The following is a 21,525-nucleotide window of genomic DNA, read 5'->3' as shown; positions in this document are numbered from 1 at the left end:
ATACCTGTAGCATTCTGCCTATTAGCTTAGCACAACAACAACAAAAAGGCGCTCTCTCACCCAGGAAACACACAGAGAGAGAGGGTCACCCTGTAACCATGGCAACTGTAACGCTGCCGCCTGGAACAACAGAACGTAGCTGTCAAACAAAACCCAAACAGTCCTGACCCGTGACAATATGAAACAGGAAAGTACCGCCGTGTAATCCATTTATTTCAACAAAGTAACTATATTCTAAATACCACCTTTTTAAACGGTAACTGTGACGGAATACAGTTACTCATATTTTGTATTTTAAATATGTAACGGCGGTACATGTATTCCGTTACTCCCCAACACTGTTCATGACACAATTTAATCAAGATGCATTTGCCACAATATCAGTGCTATCACAAAAAAAGCCAATTCTTTGATACTCAGTGTGCTGCAAAATGATTACACACAATATATTATAAAATCTATGTAACTGGAGAAAGATGATTTTTCTACGGTTATAAAAAACAGCAATTGTGCATTTATTTACTGGATTCCAATACCATGTTTATTCAAAGAACTAGCTCTTTGATTTATTTCCCCCCCTATATGTTTCTTTATCCCACCATGTTTGAGACCTTATGTTTACTTCATGAGTCAGTATTTCAGTCAATATCGTGTCGATATACAATGTTAGTACCAGATCAGCACGTCTCTATTATTCACCCATCTTGTCTTCATCTATCAGTAAATCGTACACCGGGCTATATTAGGCACCAGCAAGGGCAGAGCGTCACCTACCCACATATACAAATGTATCAGTGCCGCGGCAAGGGTGATAAAAAACCCCACCAAATTAAATACTCCATGCCTACTTAAAGCAAACAAGTAGCAGAGGAGGAGAGCATCATCCTGGAACACTGAATTATCTCTTCTTTCCACATCAGTCACATACAGGATGCCATGCACTTATGTGCTTTCACACATGCACTTTGCATTTTAACCCAAAGACCGCATAAATAATCCAGCACATGGCGTTGTCTTCTTTTGTGTTTCCTCCATGATTTCCTTCTGTGCTATGCTTCTCTGCCGTGACAAATAGCCAGTCACTTCATTATATCTATGCCTCTACTGACCCCATTCTCATTTGTCCAGCACTTCCTCTTCGCACACACCCAATGTCACATACATGTTCAGGGCCCTCAGGAAACAAAAGTAGTAATTAGTATGCTGATACATGAGCCAGTGGTGTCGCCGTAACTATTTCAACAGCTATTTCTACCTCTCGCTCTGTGGTGAAGCACTGAAGAAGCCTCAGATGTGTGTGCGTGTGTGGGTGGGTGTATAATAAGCGTGTATGTGTGTGTGTAGTGGTGTGTGTCTTATAATGAGGCTGAAGTAACACAGCGGTACATACTGTTCTTGTCACAGTGTAAGGTATACCGTTGATGACAGAAGCTCTCACTATGTGGTCTAGCGCTGACTCACAACACCCCCCCCCCCCCATCGGTCTGTCTTTCTGTCTGTCTCTTTATACGTCTGCGGGGTTGTGCAGTTACATAAGGATTCACACAGATTCCTGGGATATGTTCGTTTGTGCAAAGGAGCGAGGGAGTGTTACCATGACGATGGCATTAGAAACCAACCTTACATCAAACAGTGTGTGTATATTTGTATCTTCCTGTTGTGTTTTTTTTCTTTCAGAGTTGTGTGTGTGTGTCGGTGTGCTCCTGCATTTGCTTCTATTAGAGCTAAACTGAAAAAATAAGGGCCTCTTGGTGCACAGAAAGTGAAGAAGAAGAGGGTAGGATGACGATGATGGCATAGATGGAAAGGACAGGAGGGAGAGCAAAAATGAGGATGCAGGGGAAGCTAATTAGTGGGAGGGGGATGCAGATTGTGGACCCAGATGTTGCTAAATGATCCTTTGATAACCCCCCCCCCCCACTTCACACCGCCAACCCTCCTCAACTCTTCCTCTCTCTTTCACGCCTTTGAATATGTCATTTTGCAAATCCTTTGATCAGCCTCTGCACCTTTGCCAAATCTATGAGTAAGCTGTGTGGGCTTGTGCATGTGCATGCATGTGACTATTAGAGTGTGTTTGCCTGAGAATGTGCCTGAGTGTGTGCGCATATATTTGCCCCGACCTTCTCGGGTCAGATTAGTGATGTTTTCTCTGTAGCCAGTGCTATGGAGTGCAAATCCATGCTTGACCCACAGCAAGGGTCGCCACACCTTTCCCTTGGGTCACCCATATTGCCTTTTTCTCTCTCGGATCTCAGAATAATGATAGGATGGGATATTACATTTTCAGTTTTCTTTTTGCAGCACTTCGGCATTGATATTAAAATCATACTAGCCTGCAGTCTTTCAATATCTGAGCAAGGTGTTAATGGATATGCATTTGTACTTTGATTTTTATCAACAAAGTGGACATGCTTTATTTTTTATTACTTTCCTAAGTCTTTCTAGAACCATGCTACAACATAGTGCTTATTCACTGTTAATTAAATTATCAAGAGCTCTGTTAGAGAGCCGGATGGTCCTGCAAAAACATTTCACATGGCTTTTGCCCTAGTGCAATTATCACTTTTAGCAACCCACGGCAAAGGTCAGTTGAATTCATGAAAGCATATATTTCTTGGTTGCTAACCTTAGCAGAAATACACAGTCGACCTCATCATTTTCAAAGATAATATATAGGGATTTTTATCTCTGTTGTTGATGACCTCATTAACTATAACAAGACAAATCCTCCTTACATGCGGTCACTTTGTCAAGTGTTATTGTAGGCTGTAATGTTATCTTACTAAAAAAATATATTGTATTAAAAAAAACTTGATGCTCAAAAAATTAGACTAGTTAATGCCCGAAAATACACTGCTCAGAAAAATTAAAGAGCACATCAGATCTCATTGGAAAAAAATCATACTGGATTTCTATGCTGATAAGGGCTCGGAAATGTGTTATGAAAAGATGTCATACTCTTTGATAAAAATGAAAATGACCAACTTAGAGGGCTGAATTCAAAGACAGCCTGAAAATCAAAGTGGAAAAAATGATGCAGCAGGCTAGTCTGTTTGGCCAATATTTCATCACAGCAACTAAAAATGTGTACTCAGTAATTTGTATGGCCTCCACGTCAGCAGATGATTGTAATGGGGATGCTCTTAATGACAGGATGAATGGTGTCCAAGGTCTGGACCAGGGCATCACTGAGCTCCTGGACAGTCTGAAGTGTAGCCTGGATGAACTAAAACAAAATGTCCCAGAGATGTTCTATTGGAGTAAGGTCAGGTGAGTGTGGGAGCCAGTCGATGGTATCAGTTCCGACATACTCCATGAACTGCTTGCAGACAATTGTTGCATGAGGTCGGACATTGTCATCCATCAGGAGGAACCCAGGACCCACTGCACCAGCACGGGATCTGACAGTAGATCTGAGGATTTCATCCTGATACCTAATAGCAGTCAGGGTAGTGTTGCCTAGCCTGTAGTGGTCTGTGTGTCCCTCCATGGTTATGCCTCCCTAGACCTTCACTGACCCACCACCAAAGTGATCATGCTGAACGATGTTACAGGCAGTAACATTGGCTTCTCCAGACGCTTTCACGTCTGTCACATATGCTCACAATGAACCTTTTCTTATCTGTGAAAAGCACGGGTTGCCAGTGGTGAATCTGACAATTCTGGTATTCTATGATACATTCTACACTACTACTGGTCTAGCCAAATGCAAAACTAGTGAAAAAAGAGGAAAGCGGGAAGAAATGTCTGCGGCCTCCACCTGTAAAACCATTCCTGTTTTAGAGCATAGTCTAATTGTTGCCCCTCTAGTCCACCTGTTGTTAATTTTATGAACCTCAAAGCAGCTGAAACTGATTAACAACCCCTCCGCTACATAAATGACCAGATCAGTATCCCATAAGTTTAACTGACTTGATGCTATACTCTGATTAAAACGTATTCTTTTCCTTTTTTTGAGCAGTGTATCTTTCTTAAAACACATCTTATATCTTATGTTTTTCAGGTAGACCTTCAGTATTATGCATCTTACAGTCTAGAGATATGCATGGTGATAAATAGAATATATTGAATGTCCCAAAAAGCCTATTTCAAAACTTGGCAAAGGGGTTCATCATAGGTCACTCAGTTTACACTAGTGAACTGACACTGATGTCACACAAGTGATGTCACGCAATCCGGTTGTTCAGTGATGACACGACGAATCCTACTTCCGGGTCTAAAGTAGTCTGCGTTTAATATGGCTTTTGTGTTGTTAACATGTTTAATGTTATGTATTTTCTTCTATTTGATCTCAAAAAGCTCCTAAAACAGTCAGTGATCACTGTTGATCTCCCTCGGCTTTTATTACCGCTAATCATTTATTTAAGCTCAGTTTTTAAAACCTTAGGATGTAACTACAGCCCAGCCCATGCAGCAGATTATGAATGACTAACCTCGTATTGTGGATGGATTATCTCAGTTGTTCTCCTGGCTGAAGTTTGGTCCTTTTACAGCATCCTGCCATGCGATTACATTTGTTCCTGACCAACGAGAACACTCACGTTAACTTTTATCGAGTGGAAAAAAAGTTAGCTTGTTTATATTATGCTAACATAGCTGTATCGCTAGCGGTCACGTAGCACATCATTATATACAGTGGGGCAAAAAAGTATTTAGTCAGCCACCGATTGTGCAAGTTCCCCCACTTAAAATGATGACAGAGGTCAGTAATTTGCACCAGAGGTACACTTCAACTGTGAGAGACAGAATGTGAAAAAAAAAATCCATGAATCCACATGGTAGGATTTGTAAAGAATTTATTCGTAAATCAGGGTGGAAAATAAGTATTTGGTCAATAACAAAAATACAACTCAATACTTTGTAACATAACCTTTGTTGGCAATAACAGAGGTCAAACGTTTACTATAGGTCTTTACCAGGTTTGCACACACAGTAGCTGGTATTTTGGCCCATTCCTCCATGCAGATCTTCTCGAGAGCAGTGATGTTTTGGGGCTGTCGCCGAGCAACACGGACTTTCAACTCCCGCCACAGATTTTCTATGGGGTTGAGGTCTGGAGACTGGCTAGGCCACTCCAGGACTTTCAAATGCTTCTTGCTTCTACACTCCTTTGTTGCCCGGGCGGTGTGTTTTGGATCATTGTCATGTTGGAAGACCCAGCCTCGTTTCATCTTCAAAGTTCTCACTGATGGAAGGAGGTTTTGGCTCAAAATCTCACGATACATGGCCCCATTCATTCTGTCCTTAACACGGATCAGTCGTCCTGTCCCCTTGGCAGAAAAACAGCCCCATAGCATGATGTTTCCACCCCCATGCTTCACAGTAGGTATGGTGTTCTTGGGATGCAACTCAGTATTCTTCTTCCTCCAAACACGACGAGTTGAGTTTATACCAAAAAGTTCTACTTTGGTTTCATCTGACCACATGACATTCTCCCAATCCTCTGCTGTATCATCCATGTGCTCTCTGGCAAACTTCAGACGGGCCTGGACATGCACTGGCTTCAGCAGCGGAACACGTCTGGCACTGCGGGATTTGATTCCCTGCCGTTGTAGTGTGTTACTGATGGTGACCTTTGTTACTTTGGTCCCAGCTCTCTGCAGGTCATTCACCAGGTCCCCCCGTGTGGTTCTGGGATCTTTGTTCACCGTTCTCATGATCATTTTGACCCCACGGGATGAGATCTTGCGTGGAGCCCCAGATCGAGGGAGATTATCAGTGGTCTTGTATGTCTTCCATTTTCTGATGATTGCTCCCACAGTTGATTTTTTCACACCAAGCTGCTTGCCTATTGTAGATTCACTCTTCCCAGTCTGGTGCAGGTCTACAATACTTTTCCTGGTGTCCTTCGAAAGCTCTTTGGTCTTGGCCATGGCGGAGTTTGGAGTCTGACTGTTTGAGGCTGTGGACAGGTGTCTTTTATACAGATGATGAGTTCAAACAGGTGCCATTCATACAGGTAACGAGTGGTGGACAGAAACGCTTCTTACAGAAGACGTTACAGGTCTGTGAGAGCCAGAGATTTTCCTTGTTTGAGGTGACCAAATACTTATTTTCCACCCTGATTTACGAATAAATTCTTTACAAATCCTACCATGTGGATTCATGGATTTTTTTTTCACATTCTGTCTCTCACAGTTGAAGTGTACCTCTGGTGCAAATTACTGACCTCTGTCATCATTTTAAGTGGGGGAACTTGCACAATCGGTGGCTGACTAAATACTTTTTTGCCCCACTGTACCAGCTAGCCCAACTTCAGTAACCCTACAAACGTCACTGCTTTTTAGTTTTCTGTCTTCATTTATGCTGGAAGTGATAACAGAGCTGTACGTTTTAATTTGTTTCAGAAATCCCGCAGTCAGGACATGCTATATTGTATTTAGATATAAGCTAGCGAGCTAACTCCCTGCTAACTTCTAACTCCGTTAAATGTCATAAATTCCGTTTTCATGGATGCCTGGATGTTAAAATCAATTGTTACACCTGGTAGAGCAGAACGCTGATCATTTTATTAAAGATGAAAGACTTTAGACAGTTTTTCAACTCTCAGTAATGCCATAGTGATCGTTTGATATATGGACCTGCAGCGGAGTTTAGGTCCAGACACGGCTAGTGACGTCAGACTGAACAACCGGATAATCATATTTGTTCTGTTTGGGGTTCAGTTAGTCCTGACCTGTACCTGATGCTACAAGTGGAAAAGTGATTGTTTTCCCCATTTTCCCACAGTATAATTTTATACATCATATAAAAAAATGTTATAAAAAGTTGCAGATAAATAACGAAACGCTTATGTTTACATTTTGAAGGTTGGTCTCTAATCAAGTCTCTTAATCTACATATATGCATTTTTAGGTGTATGAGGAAAAAGAGAGTAAAGGCAATCTGAATTTTCTCTTTTTTGTAATTGTAATCGTTTTAATTTTTGTATGTGCACCAAACAAGATAGGGAGTGAGGCAGGGTGGCAGGCAGGGTGGCAATCTATCTTTTTACTACGTAAATACTTGCTTTCTCACAATTTTTAACTATGCTTGCAATTATTTAATCCTGGCACTGGGCCTAATTACCACACAGGGTTCGTAGAGCCCACATTCACACAAATGGAGTTGCACATTTTTGCAAAGTCTCACCATGGCGGGGAAGTCAGAGGAGCATTGTTCTCTTGTCCAGCTGTTATAATAATGTTCATTCGAGTTATGCCATGTTACACTCATTTGTATGTCTACTTAATTAGAGCAGAAGTTGCTGTAATTATGATCTGTGCACACCGAGTGCAGTAAGCGCCGAGTAGCTTTGTCATATTCCTGTAACATAAGAGCTCTTGTTTGGAGTTTTGCTCGACTCCTGCCGGGCTCCGTCCTGATCTCATCAACCAACTGCTGTTTGCCTGAGTTTTATAAATCTGAGAGCCGAATGTTTATTTTCTATTTCGGCCTAAATTGGTGTTACAACAAACATTTGCCACTGGAGTGAAACGCGGGTATCATTGACCAAAAAGTAGCCTTGTTATTCTGTCGCTATACCCTCCGACACATCTTATTCACATCTCCACCACCACCACCAGACTGGACCTATCAATGATAAAGCAAAAATCAAGCCTAATCACCTGTGCTTTTATCCTGAAAATGACAGAAAAACATCAAAATGGCTTAATATGTGAAAGGAAATTAACAACTGGAAAACATTATTAGAACCCATGGACAGTGGGTATCATTTGAAATAAACAACAGGGATACAGATACACAATTTGAGGCTTACAGCCCAGATCAAGCAATGTTTACCTTTTTTTATAGCCCACCCAAGTAAACAGGATAGTTACGATCAATGCTATCACTGCAGTACACACAGCTGCATGTTTTTGAATTCATCCTGAAGCTCAAATCCTTTTAACCAAATTTAAAGTCTTCCCTGATAAGACATACAAGACCGGGCTATCTCTGTGGTATTACTCAGCTATCTCTCACTATAGTCTATCAACTGTGAGGTTTTCTCAGTTCAGAGAACTGCTTCCTCCTATTTCACGTTCTTTGCCAACAGAGAGAGCGAGGGAGAATCTTGCATCTTTATTGCAGTGCAAAAGAGCTTTGAGAAACCTCTATATGGATTATCAAAAAGAAAATTGCACATGTAGGACAAAATATCAACTGTGAGTTATGAATATAATAAGAAAAAAAACAAACAAACACTATCCCCCAATTTGACAGAATATCACATGTGCTTGTGCTGTGTTTCATAAAAAACAATCACAAGCGACCAAGCTGAGGCCAGAGTAAGAGAAGAGCGTCACAACAGATGAAAAGTGAAAGAGTGATAACCCCCCCCCCCACACACACACACACAAAAAGAAGAAGAGTGAGAAAGGGAGTATGTGTGTGGTCTCAAAGTGCTCAACCTGTCATTCAAGCTTTAGGGGTTTATCTTTGGGAGCAAGGGCACCTGGCTTAGCTGGCTTTGCTGTGGGGACGGCAGATATCGGCACGCACACTCGCTGAAGATGTGACAGCAGGTATCCACTGGGGTGAGAGATATGACACCGTGTCATTATGTGCGATGCATAAAACATTCGCAGCAATAAGCTCCTCTTTTCACGTTCTCCCCTCTTTTGTTCTCTTCCAACATGCCAACAGATGCGCACACATAAATGGAAGCAGTGGGCTGTGAGGCGAGATAGAATAGAACAGGAACGTATGTACGCCTCGACCGGTTATCTACCCTCAGTCAATGCACCACACGATGACTCCCCCGGGGGCTTGAAATTACAATCATGCTCAAGGGAAGGGAGACTATTTTGGATGAGTGGCACCCCCGACTCCAACCTTGCACTGACATACCCTTCTGTACAAGTACACAACGTGGACAGAGAGAACATGGGAAAAAATAAATGACTCACAGAGATGTACATGCACCCTTATGTTTTCAGCTATCTGGATAAAACAGAGCATCAATAAGAGAACATCCCACAGCAACAGTTCTCACAAGGGTTCAGAGTATGATGTGGCAACAATATATAACAGTAGCAGAGCCTATAGCAAACACAAGACAACCTGTCACAAATCTGCAGCACTTAATGCACAATGATGTAAAGCACATTAGCACATTAGTGAAGCCCCTACTTGAGTCATACTGTCTGAATAACTGCTATTAGTCCTGCATTAAAAAGGGATGATAATTAATACTTGGAATTAATATGTTGACATTCCAAGAGAATCGACACTCGTGCTCTGCTTAGCACAGCAGTCTTTTGTTCTGCATGCCCTGTACTGATCAGCAGCATGTGATAAAGGTTATTAAAAATGTGGTACTCCTCCACACGCCTCCTCCAAACCCCTTCAACCGACTGACGTCAGGTAGCCCAGGGTATTAAAACAACTCTGCCAGTGTGTCAATCTGGAATTCATCAGTACCAGTAGCGTAATTAGAGACCATGCAGGTAATATATATATTATAACAAATTTATACTGTGGTGTTGACGCTGATTGAGTTTGTTTGAGTTAAAGGAGTGGAGTTAGCTCATGTTCTCGGATGTCTCAAAATAGGTTTTGGTAACAGAAATCCAACTTTGAAATCTTTCACAACGGAGATAATGGCACTTTTTAAAATCATCCTAATCCTGAACATAACCCGCAAGCATTACGGGGAAGAAATGCGGTGATAAGGCTGTCTCATCTCTTCCTGAGCTGAACTCAGCTGAGGCCAATGGCTGGCCAGACGATGTTTCGCCAGAAGACATTTCCTATTTCCCAAATGTAATTTTCCTTTTGATGCCAGAACAGTGATCACAGTTGAATATGAGCAAGGACAAAGAGCAGTATATTACAAAATGCAGTGCGCGTGCCGTTTCATATTCTGGCCTTATTTTACCTCTATTTTACCATGCCAGCCTACGCACAAATTAGTGTAAACTGATGTCCTGTCTTAACGCAGGGACAGGGGTATTATTTTAGACAAGCCAAGAAAAACACATCATGCTACTAAAATGTTATTGGTCTGCATCCCACAATTAGTAAACTATGTCACAAACGGTAGCCGTCAAGCACGCTGGCAAGAGCAGGAGTGGTTCCAGAGGAGGTTGCTCCGCTCTCTGGAACAGCAAGGTGCTGACCTTCTCTCAGCAGGGTGACAACAAACAACGTCCTGACAACATGTGTACTCTGACAAGGTGACTGCATGGAAACCATCTGGAACTCGATGGGAATTGGTTCTGTCTAAAGTGACCACTTACCTTAAGAAGACTTGTGTTACTGTCTGACGAGTGACGTTTCCTAATTCTATAGATATCTGGCAAAAACCAAGCAGCGACACTGGCATCTTTTTTTTAAATTTTTTATGTGTAATGAGAGTGTGAGTAATGTGAATGTCTAAGTTGTGGGATAAAATTGAGGCAGAGGCAGCCAGAAGGGGACCGGGGGGTTGCCTCCTCTGCACCCTGGTGACATACCCCTACTCCAAGGCCCTGCATGTGTGGGTGGTTGTGGTGGAGCGGAAAGAGGGAGGGGAGGCAGCTGGAGATGGGGAGGGAAGGAAGGGAGGGGCAAGTGACCCCTCCATGGGGCCAGCTCCCCCGCTGACCCCAGTAGGCACCCCCATACTCCGCGACCTGCCAGGGAAAGGGGGCCCAGGCCCATGCAGACCGGGGCCCAGTGCAGCAGCGCCTCCCGGCCCCACAGAGCCCGGGACAGTCCACCCAACCCCACCACAGAGAAAACTGCACCCACCCCACCATCCACTCATCTTCCAGACTACATAAGACAATAGACGCCCAGGCTGAGATCTTCCTCCACCTCTCCTGTATCTCCCCCTCCTGCAGAGAGTTCCTGAAGAGAGGAACGCTCCTGCAAGATGTGACAATCTCCCCCACCAGTTGAAGTGCCCCCCAGGTGGCTCGACGCACCGGCGGCACCCTGCGCCAGGGCCGGGCCCCCATGCACCCACCCGCCCACAGCCCCGGCAACACACCAACCAGGACCCAAGCCCCCGAGGCCCGGCCAGGGCCCCAGCCCAGAGACGGAGCGCCCCCAGAACCTCACGCCCATAAAGGACCCACCCAGGGGCAGCCAGGCTACCAGGTCAGTAAGCCACGTCCGTCAGCACAGACCCTCCCCTAGCCCCGCTGCACGCAGCCACGAGGAAACAGTCACCTGAGAGCCAACAGAACCCCTAACCGGACATGACCGCTACCCCGGGTTGAGCCCCCCAAGGAAGATGCCTCCAGGGAACCCCCCGACGCCCTAAGCCTGTCCCTACCCCCACACCAATCACAACAGTGAAGGCGGGACCAAACTATGACCCCCCCCACACTGGCATCATTGAAACCTGAGCTAACAAACCATGACTAGTTTTACTTGGATGAATAATCAGTGTTCATTTTCTTTTTTCATCAGTACTCATTTTCTTTTTTATTTCTTTATTATGACAGGACAGAGTGAGAGCAGACAGAAAAAGTGAGACAGGGGAAAGACACATAGCAAAAAGGCTCAGGATAGAATCAAACCTAGGCCTCTGTAATAGCCTTGTGGTATATGGGTCTCCCGTTTAACCCAGTGATCTATACTAGCACCTGTTTCTGTGAGGAACCTCAGTCGCCATTTAATATCAGGTATTGTACTGTCTGGTGCAATAATCAAAGTTTCTGTTTTGGCTGGGTTCAGCTGTAAGCAATTATTGTTCAGCTATTGTTTAATGTTGGTTAAACAGTAGAACTGTTGGAAGGATATTTCTTATCTAGACAAAGCTCAAGTCTCAACTTCAGCTCCATGGTTTAGGGTACAGACATAAAAGAGGAACCAATATTCAGGATCTATCCGGTCTTTAAGTCTGATGTCATTAGCCGTGTCTGGGCCCAAACTACGCTGCAGGTCCCAAAGTCAAACAAACACCGCGGGATCGCTGAGAGCTGAAGAACTGTCTAAATTCTTTCATCTGTAATAAAATGATCAGCGTTGCTGCTCTACCAGGTGTAACAATTAAGTTTAACATCCAGGCATCCATGAAAACAGAATTTATGAAATTTAACAGAGTTAAAAGTTAGCAGGAAGTTAGCTAGTCAGTTTCCATCTAAATATAATATACCATGTTCTGACTGAGGGATTTCTGAAACAAATTAAAACGTACAGCTCTGCTATCTCTTCCAACATAAATAAAGACAGGAAACTAAACAGCAGTGACGCTTGTAGGGTTACCAAAGTTGGGCTAGCTGGTTAATGATGTGCTACGTGATCGCTAGCGACACAGCTATGTTAGCATAACATTAACACAGTGAATCTGAAGGAAGAACGCAAACGTTTTTCCACTCGATGAAAAACTTCAGTCAGGAGAACAACTGAGATAATCCATCCACAATACGAGGTTAGTCATTAATATACTGCTGTATGGGCTGGGCTGTAGTTACAAATTCAAATTCAAATTTTATTTGTCACATACACAGTCATACACCGTACGATATGCAGTGAAATGCTTACACAACTGCTCGTGACCTAAAGAAAAAAAAGAAAAGGCTATGAATAAGATAGGAAATAAATATGAAAATTAAAAAGGGTAAATTTAACTAGGAAGGAATAAAAATAAAATAAAGATAAAATATAAATATTAAAGTTAAAAATGAAATAACTGTACAACACAAATTAGAATGAAGGGTGAGTTTAACTGGGAAAGAATAAGATAAAATATATAAGTTAAAGTTGAAAATAAAATAACTGTACAACAAAATACACAATACACAGTATAGAAATATATAAGAATGCATGAAGAAATATAAATATATATATACAATAACAGCAGCTGTACAAGTATTAATGGAAATGAAGAAATATAATGTCCAGTGTTGTGCAATCCACATTTGTAAGTGTCTTGTACAGTACAAATATGCTTAAAGTGATTTAAGTGATGAAGTGAAAACAATGTCCAGAATGTTCAGTGTGTGTGTAAGAACTATATGTGTGGGTCAGTACTGTGTGGTGGTGTGATTGAGAGACCGTATCGCCTGCGGGAAGAAGCTCCTCCTCAGTCTCTCTGTGTTGGTCTTCAGGGAGCGGAATCGCTTTCCTGACCTCAACAGAGAGAACAGTCTGTTGTTGGGATGGCTGAGGTCCTTCACGATCTTCCTGGCCTTGGTCCAGCACCGCCTGCTGTAGATTGAGTGCAGGTCAGGGAGCTCGGAGCGGATGGTGCGCTCAGCTGATCGCACAACCCTCTGTAGAGTTCGTCTGTCCTGCATGGTGCTGTTCCCGAACCAGGTTAAGATGTTTCCCGTCAGGATGCTCTCTATGGTGCACGAGTAAAAGTTCCTGAGCACCTTGGAGGGCAGTTGGAAGTCTCTCAAGCGTCTGAGGTGGTAGAGACGCTGTCGGGCCTTTTTCACCACGGTGTTGATGTGACAGGACCATGACAGGTCCTGCGTGATGTGAACTCCGAGGTATTTGAAGCTGTCCACTCTCTCCACTGGGTATTCGTTGATGACGGGGGTCTGGTAGTTCTTCTCCTGCTTAGTGCTGAAGTCCACTATCAGCTCCTTTGTCTTACTGACGTTTAGAAGGAGGTTGTTCCTCCGGCACCAGTTCTCCAGATTCCTAATCTCCTTCAGGTAGGCCGTCTCGTTGTTATCAGAGATCAGGCCCACCACGACGGTGTCGTCAGCAAACTTGATGATGGTGGTGGAGCTGGTAGTGGCCACACAGTCATATGTGTACAAAGAGTACAGCAGGGGGCTCAGAACACACCCCTGGGGAGCTCCAGTGCTGAGAGTGGTGGAGACTGAGACATTGTAAGGTTTTAAAAACTGAGCTTTAAAAAATGAATAGTGGTAGAGGCCGACAGTGATCACTGACTGTTTTTAGGGGCTTGTTGAGATTAAATAAAACAAGATACAAAGCATTAAAACATGTTAAAAACACAACAGCCTTATTAAAAGCAGAGTAGTTTGGGCTCGAAGCAGCATTCATCATGTCATCACTTAAAGACTGGATTGCTTGTTTGGGACCCGAAGCAAGTTATAACACTAAATACACAGTAGCTCTATCAGCTAGGTTTATCCCTTCTAAAGAGTTTCATACTTTCATGTTTAACAGCATAAGCAGTGCATATTACATTTTTTATACATTTGGCCAAAGGCACCTTTCTTTTTTTTCCTGCCTTGTTAGTCATACTGTTAGGCGTGCTGCTCACGACGAAGCTGAATTTATGTTTTCCACGACAGTAAGCAGGAAGAAGATGCTGAAGAACAAATTGTTTACAAGAACTCAAGCAAGTGTTGTGGCTGAAACGAGCAGTATAGCCACTTTGATTTTTCTTTCTCGACAAAGCCTTGGAGGTAAAATGTCTTTATACACACACACACACACAAACACACAAACACACACACACACACACACACACACACACACACAAACAAGCTACTTTATATTAACACCATTCACTTCTCCCATCTGCCCCTGTATCTTTTTTCCCTTTTACTTCCCGGACCTCTTCAGCCAAGCTCCTTTCCTCTTGGCCCATTACATTTCATCATCTCCACTATCCCTTCTGTCATAAGTGGCCATCGGCTTTTAACAAGACGCGGGAGGCCAGTGAAGCAAGGATGGTTAAACGCTCTCTGCCCCACCATTTCCCTCACTTGAACGCAGTGGTGATGAAGTCTCATGTCTGGAAGCTTTATTTCCCCTGTGGGCACTCTAGCATATTGTGGGTCATTTGTAGTGCTTAGATGACTGAGCTAGTGAACAGATCTCAGCCTAAGCCCGCCGCAGAGGGCCTCTGTCTCTGCCTCAGACTGTAAGCCTACAGCCAACCAAAAGAGAGGCATTGCAATGGATGACTGACTTTCTGTCACAGACGCTGCCAGAAGTATTATGGCAGCATCATTAATTATTCTGCGTTGCATGTGAACTATATATATTTACTGCATTATGAACAGAACTAATTGACTACTTGACCCCACCACGGCCATCATCAAGCTTTCAACCCTTCATCCACAAACCCTGCATAATTTAACACTCAAATATGTTTTTTTATCCTGCCCTTGTTGGACAGTGCACAGAGGTCACAGGATCTCCTAGCAGAGGTGAGAATCAGACATAACCAGCAACAAATCTTAAGTTGCTTCATTAATAACACCCATAGTGGTAGAATACCCCATAAAAACTTGGGAAAAAGGTGTTATACCATACTTTGGAGGGCAGAACTGCTTTCCATAATGCTGAGCGTGTATGCTTCCCTCTCACAGAAGTGCAATAACTTGAACAAGTCAGCAACTCGCAAAGTTGCACCTGCCGAACTGGCGGCAGAATGCTTTCTCCACAAATGACAACAAAGCCCGGTTGCATAATGTGCTGGATCACTACCTGCATATGTATCTAGGTTTGTTGTCTCATAATATTCAGAATTATCTTCTTCTAAAAGTGACCTGAATGGTTTAGGCCCCATGCTCATATGAGATTCACATATTTCTTAAGCACTGTTCAGTGCTTGAGGCTTTTTTTCACACAGAGCCTCTTGATGTGCAATGCAGTGGAGAGCAATCAGTTCTCCTTCTGTGCGCCTCCATTTTCTCCTGCACACTAGAAACTGATCCACGTCTTTACCCAAATAGCAGTCACGCCTTTGCTTGTTAGCCACACGCCTTACTATGGAGAACTGTTCATGACCTAAGGTTGTTTGACTCATTAAATTTAAGTCCGAGAAGTCCAATAAGAGAAGACTGAACATCAACTTGACAGACGAATATAACCATCTGAACTTGGTCTTTTATCTAAACCCTTGTGACACACTGTCTATCTTTGAGAAGTCACTAAAAATCAGGACCTAGTTCATCTACTGGACTGGATATTTGAGCAGGGATGACAAATGTAACTCCTCGTTTGTTGGGGAATACAATATCAGAAAGTTGAAGCATACTGCATAGGCTTCGGTTTTTTCTGAAAATCCCCCACTGTGACTTTTGTCTCTGACTTGGTTAATTTCTCTGCTTCTCTATAGAAATTGTCCCTTTACAGCACCATCATTTTGACATTTGCCTTGAAGTCATATTCTGTTTTGAACATCCCATTTCAGTTCAGTGGCTTCCTGAAGCCTGTTATCCCCTTCATGTCTCCACATATTTGCTTGTGTGTGTGTGTGTGTGTGTGTGTGTGTGTGTGTGTGCGTTGGTAAACATGTATTAGCTGGACATTTCGTCTGAATACACACCACACTAGAAGGACATTTTGAATTAACAGGACAGAGGCGGTGTCCTGCTAATTTTGACTGAAATCTAACAACGTAGAGTGGTTTCTATTGGTCCACTAACCCTAAAAAAACAAAAAAATCAAGATGTCGGTTTAATACATATAAACTTGATTTTGTGTTAAATCTGTGTATCACCAAGAGTGTCCCTGGTGGTAGCGTGTGTAATAGCAGGACCTCATGAATATTCACACATGTGTGAATAATAATGAGGCTTGTGTGTAGTTGTCCCGCCAATTCTTACACAGTCCTTCCAATTCACATGTGGGTTAGATAACTGGTAAATGTTCCAAAATGACCACACCAAATGAACCACTGTATGTTGAACTTAATTGTAATAAAAGCCTGCTTTACCTTGTTGGAAAGAAGACATATGAAGCTTTGCTTTTATATGAAACACTAAGGTTTTGTGTAATTATTCACAGTTATACTAAGTAAATACAGTTACGTACTTACAAAGTGGTATGAAAAAGTATTTGACTGATAAGTTATTTATTTTTTGGTTTGTTCTCTCATTTATCTGTTATCAGATTAGATGAAGAGAACCTGAGTGAATACAAATATAGGTTGTTTTCTATTATCTTATTTTTCAAGGGGAAATGCTTTCCTGGCCCTGTGTAAAGAGGATATTGCAATTCTAAAACAAATGTAAAAAAGAGTGACCTTTATTGGGTACACCTCGAACTGCTCGTTAACTACTCACTAATTGGGCAATCACATAGTGGCAACTCAATGCATTTAGGTGTCATGGTCCTGGGTCTCTCGACCCAGCATTTTGAGTTTGTGGTTATTTTTTATTCACTGTTTTAGGTCCTCTTGCCTTCACGTTTATCTGTGTTCCCTGGGTCTTGTGTTCACCCTTTCCCTTCACTGTGTGTTTTGTATTTATTGCTGTCTGTGTTTTGGTTTTTTGCTGCTCCATGCTTTGTTGTTCTGCTTTCTTAGTGTACAGTTTTGATTATTATTTTCCCATGTTTCGGTTATCATGGTTTGGTGTTCTGTCTCTGTGGCTGTATCCCAATTCAGGGTCTGCAGCCTTAAAATACGCAGCCTTAGCAGTCCACAAGGGCCGCGTACTCAAAGACCGCTAAGGTCGGAAGTGAGAGGCTTGTGAAATGGGACGGTCTAGGCTCCGTCGCACTGCTCAGGTTGCCTAGCAACCATGATACTCACCGCTGGAAACGTTTCTGTTGGATTGTGTGTCCACAGGTGTTTGTACTTTGCGTCACAATAAAATGACGGTAAAAGGCTCCGCCCACTTCCTATCCATGTCTCACCATGCAACGACTTTGTGAATGGACTGGAGAAGTGTAGTGGCAGAGTCCTCCATCAGAAATAAGATATGTGTGTTGACTTTTTATTCTCCCTCAAAAATATTATGCCATGACGTGGCCCAGAGCAGCTCTGCTAACAGGTTATGGGCCCAGCACGCTTCCGCTGCGCAAGTTACCGGCAGGTGTTAAAAGTTTGGCACGATTGAGTGAGTAAGCGTTTTTGTGCATCATGAGCAGACGCACGGCAGAGTCGGGCAGTCGATATTCCCGTTTGCAATTTGATGGAGATGAAAGGAAATATGAGATATGGGAAACGAAGTTCCTTGGTCATCTCAGACTACAAGGTTTGAAAGATGTCATCTTAAAGGCTGAGGGTGATGAAGAAGCCGATGGTGAAGATGATGACAAAAATGCAGAAGCATATGCAGAGTTGATACAATTTCTGGATGACAAAAGTTTATCGTTAGTTATGAGAGATGCAGTTGATGACGGACGGAAGGCCCTAAAAATTTTGAGAGGTCATTATGCAGGAGTGGGCAAGCCAAGGATCATAAGTCTGTACACCGAACTCACTTCTCTCACAAATGAAAAGAATGAAAGTGTGACGGACTATATTATCCGAGCAGAAGCAATTATCACAGCGTTAAAAAATGCGGGTGAGTCACTAACTGATGGACTTCTGATCGCAATGATAATGAAAGGTCTACCAGAGACGTTTAAACCCCTGATTGTGCACGTTACACAGAGTGAAGCAAAAATCACATTTTCAGATTTTAAAGTAAAACTCAGAAGTTATGAAGAAACCGAGCGAATGCGTGTGGCTATAACTAATGACAACGTAATGAGGACAAAAGTGCAATCAGACCAGGATTCTACTTCATGGCGAGCAGATGACCGAAGATCAAAGAATAATGAGATTGTGTGTTTTAAATTTTCGACTAAAGGGACACACTGCAAGAACGTGCCGATCTAGAGTATGGTGCAGTTTTTGCCGGAGTAGTACACACAAAGATGCGACCTGTAGAAGGAAGCTAAGACGGGATGAAGCGAGAGGGGTCGTGGAGAAGGACTACGCGTTCAAGACGGGCTCCAAACCCCAGAGGGTCCCGGACGGCGGCCAAGAGATGCTGAATAACCAGCTATTGGTGGATACGGGAGCGACGTCACATATCTTCACGAAGATCGAGAGTTTTAAGACTTTTGATGACACATTTCAACCCGAGGCTCATTGTGTAGAGTTGGCTGACGGAAGGCGGAGCAGAGGAGCTGCAAAGCGGCGAGGAGATGCTGAGATAAGTATGATCGACAGTAAAGGACGCAGCCACAAGGTAACATTGAAACAAGCACTCTACATTCCATCGTTCCCACAGGACATTTTGTCAGTAAAAGCAGCTACTAGTAACGGAGCCACTGTGGTTTTCAAACACGGGGACAGTTTTCTTAAACATGTTGATGGAACAAAATTCCCTATATATGAACACGAGAGACTGTTCTTTATAAACACTGTGCAAGAGTTTGAAGATAAATGTAATGGATGTTTTGATATGCAAACGTGGCATGAAATCCTAGGACACTGTAATTATGAGGATGTTCAAAATCTGCAAAATGTCGTTGATGGAATGGAAATTAAGGGTAAAATCAACAAAAATATGCAATGTGAAGCCTGTATACAAGGGAAGTTTATTCAAACTAGGAACCGAGAACCGGATGAAAAGGCCAGGGCAGCATTAGAGTTGGTACATACGGATTTGGCTGGTCCGATTACGCCAAACTCTAAAGAAGGGTTTAAGTTTGTTTTGTCGTTTGTTGATGATTATTCAGGTGCAACATTTGTATATAATCTGAAACACAAAAGTGATACAACTCAAGCAACTGAAAGATTTATTGCAGATGTGGCGTCATATGGGAAAATCAAGTGCATTCGTTCTGATAATGGAACTGAATTTACAAGCAGTCAGTTCAGAGATTTATTAAGTAGACACGGCATTAGGCAGGAAACTTCGGCGCCATATTCGCCTCATCAAAACCGAACAGCAGAGAGGAACTGGCGTACACTTTTTGACATGGCGAGATGCATGTTAGTTGAGAGCGAATTGCCAAAGTCTTTATGGCCATATGCAGTACAAACCGCGGGAGTGATTAGGAACCGATGTTTTAACAAACGCACAGGTCAGACAGCGTATAAGATGTTAACTGGAAAAAGACCTGATCTTTCTAGAATGAAAAAATTCGGATCATTGTGCTATGCTTATAAACAAAATAGGGGAAAGCTGGATCCAAGATGCGACAAAGGTGTTTTCTTGGGATATGACAAAAATAGTCCAGCATATTTGATCTATTTCCCAAAAACCGGGAAGGTTGAAAAGCACAGATTGATAAAAATACTAAATCCCGCGACAATGGATCAACAAACACAGAGTGATCAGATGTATGAAGATGAGGTTTATGAATCCAGAAAAGATGGTGAACCCAAACAGACGAAGGATGAGGACATTCCAGATGGTAGTGAAAGCAGTCAAACTGAGTCCGAGGTTAAAACTGAGGATAAAGTAGATGCTGGAGCTACACGTTATCCATCCAGAATCAGAAAGAGACCTGATTATTTGAGTGATTATATCACGGATGTGAAAGAGTGTGAAAATGAACAGATGCAAACTAGTGTTGATTATTGCTACAGATTGTTGTGTGAAATACCCACATCATTTAGTGAAGCTATTGTGTCAAGTGAGTCAAAAGAATGGGAAAAAGCGATGAATGAAGAAATTCAATCCCTTAAGGAGAATGACACATTTACTTTAACCACTTTACCAGAGGGTAAGAAAGCAGTGGGGGGTAAATGGGTTTGTGCCGTTAAAAAGAACTCAGACGGATCAGACAGATATAAAGCTCGATTTGTGGCTAAAGGTTTTAGTCAAACAAAAGGAGTTGATTATGAGGAGACTTTTTCACCGACTGCTAATTTATCGAGTGTGAGAGTTTTGATGCAGAAAGTGGTTCAGGATGATATGTTGGTTCACCAGATGGATGTAAAAACCGCCTATCTACACGCACCAATAAATGAAGAAATATATATACAACAACCAGAAGGTTTTGAGACAGAATCAAGTGAGACTAATAAACTGGTGTATAGACTAAAGAAATCACTTTATGGGCTGAAGCAATCGGGTCGTAACTGGAACCAAACCTTACATGACTATTTAAGCAGTTGTGGATTTAGACAAAATATTGCTGATCATTGTGTGTATTCAAAAGAAACTGAAAGTGAAAAAGTAATCATCATAGTGTGGGTGGATGATTTACTCATTGCAGCTAACAATGAAAATGTGCTTTCAGGCGTGAAAGAAATGCTCTCTTCTAAATTCCAAATGAAAGATCTGGGGAAACTTAACCATTTTCTAGGAATAGATTTTCTTCAAGAAAAAGAATGTGTCAAAATGTCATAGAAAATATATATTGAGAACATTTTAAAAAGATTTAACATGCAAAACTGTAAGCCAAGGTTAACACCCTGTGAACAGAAATGGACTCATTCTGATAAATTCGAGACATTACCAGATGTGAGGAGATATCGTGAAGCGGTAGGATGTCTTATTTATCTGAGCTATTGTACGCGACCTGATTTAAGCTATGTTGTCAGCAAACTGTCACAACACTTCAATGCGCCAACTGTTGATGATTGGACAGCAGTGAAACATGTTCTGAGGTATCTAAAAGGTAGTCAAGGAAAAGAAAAGGTTTGAAAATGTTGCAGGGATCAAAGGAACAGCACTAGGCTGGTTTAAATCTTACTTGTCCAACAGACTCAAGGTTTGTTTACGTAAATGATAAATCCTCTTCAACCTCTATGGTTACTTGTGGCGTACACCACAGGGTTCTGTACTTGGACTGATCCTTTTTACTATATATATGTTCCCTATTGGTAAAATCATTAGACAGCATGGGATAAATTTCCATAGCTATGCACACCTAAATCCTGATGAACCTAATCAGTTATAAAGATTACGGGCATGCTTGGAAGACATAAAAACCTGG

This window comes from Rhamphochromis longiceps, linkage group LG2 (assembly GCF_057381845.1).
Source record: "Rhamphochromis longiceps isolate RC_006_pf linkage group LG2, R_longiceps_female_GT1.1, whole genome shotgun sequence".
NCBI classification, from domain to species: domain Eukaryota; kingdom Metazoa; phylum Chordata; class Actinopteri; order Cichliformes; family Cichlidae; genus Rhamphochromis; species Rhamphochromis longiceps.
This window is presented reverse-complemented; position numbering follows the sequence as displayed.